We start from the raw sequence: 1,885 nt of genomic DNA, 5'->3' as shown, positions 1-1,885 counted from the left end.
TTTTGTATATATTTTTATATAAATTTTCGTTACTTTATGTGTATTTTGTATATTTATTTTCCAACAAATATACGTTCTTGTATCGGAATTTTGTTTATTTATTTTGATACGAATATACATTATTTGAGGTATATTTGGCATATATATTTTTATACTTATTTACATCATTTTATATGTATTTTGTATGTATATTTTCAGAGAAATTTACTCTATTTTATGAGTATTCGTATATATATTTTGATATAAATTTACATTATTTATGTGAATTTTACATATCTATTTCAATACAAATGTACTTTATTGTAATTTGCATTTTGTATATTTATTTTAATACAAATTTAATGATCTTATATGTATTATTGTATATATATATTTTTATACAAATATGCGTTATTATATGGGTGTTTTGCATCTTAATTTTCATACAAATTTGGATTATTTTATTGATATTCTGTTTATTTATTTTGATACGATTTCATATCATTCTATGTGTATTTTGTATATACAAATTTACATTATTTTATTAATATTCTGTGTATTTATATATATATATATATATATAATATATATATATATATATATATATATATATATATATATATATATATATAAATATATATATATATATATATATATATATATATATATATATATATATATGCATATATATATAAATATATATATATATATATATATATATATATATATATATATATATATATATATATATATATATATATATATATATATATATATATATATTTTATACAAATTTACGTTATTTTAAGTGTATTTTGTATATGTATATTACATTAACCGTTTCCCTATTGTCTCACCAACACCGGAGAGTAGTTCAGCATGCTCTCTAAAGACAGATCCTCTCTTTATCCACACCACACTACATTCACACAATATATACACCTTTTCCCATTCATTGTCATTCTATTACTAAATTCATCTGTGCTGTTTATCTCTCACCTAACTCTACCAACTTTGTAAAATTCTTTGACTATTTGAATTCTAAAGTGGAGCGCATCTTGACCCACTCTCCCTTCGCTGAAATCTCCATCCTAGGAGATTTCTATGTTCACCACCAGCTTTGGCTTTCATCCTCTTTCACTGACCATCCTGGTGAACAAGCCTACAACTTTGCTATCCTCAACGACCTAGAGCAGTTGGTCCAGCACCCTACACGTATTCCCGACCGTCTTGGAGATCGGCCCAACATTCTAGACCTCTTCCTTACCTCAAACCCTTCTGCTTATTCTGTCAAACTGTTCTCTTCGTTGGGCTCCTCCGATCACAATCTTATTTCTGCATCCTGTCCTATCGCTCCTGTACACAATCTGGACCCACCGAAGAGGCGATGCTTCTGGCATTTTGCTTCAGCTGGGTGGGACGACCTGAGGATGTACTTTTCCGATTTCCCGTGGAATGATTATTGCTTCCAGGATAGAGACCCCTCTGTGTGTGCTCAGCGCATCACAGAGGTGATTGTCTCTGGAATGGAGGCATACATTCCTCGTTCCTTGGTTTAATCACGCTTGTTCTCGTGCTGTCAATGATAGAGAGGTAGCTCACAAAAGGTACCAGAGCCTTCAAACTAATGCTAATTATGAACTTTACATTTCTGCCCGAAATCGTGCCAAATCTATTCTCCGACTAACCAAAAATTCTTTCATTAATAGAAAATGTCAAAACCTTGCTTTCTCTAGCTCTTCCCGTGACTTCTGGCATCTAGCCAAAACATCTCCTCCAACTTCACTTCTTCATCTTTCCTCCACTCTCAGTCCTGACGGCAACACTGCCGTCTCATCTATCTCTAAGGCTGAACTCTTCTCTCAAACTTTTTCTAAAAACTCCACTCCGGACGATTCTGGGCATA

The sequence above is a fragment of the Eriocheir sinensis genome, unplaced genomic scaffold (genome assembly GCF_024679095.1).
Source record: "Eriocheir sinensis breed Jianghai 21 unplaced genomic scaffold, ASM2467909v1 Scaffold292, whole genome shotgun sequence".
Lineage (NCBI taxonomy): Eukaryota > Metazoa > Arthropoda > Malacostraca > Decapoda > Varunidae > Eriocheir > Eriocheir sinensis.
The sequence above is the reverse complement of the archived record's forward strand: the minus strand, read 5'-3'. Positions refer to the sequence as shown.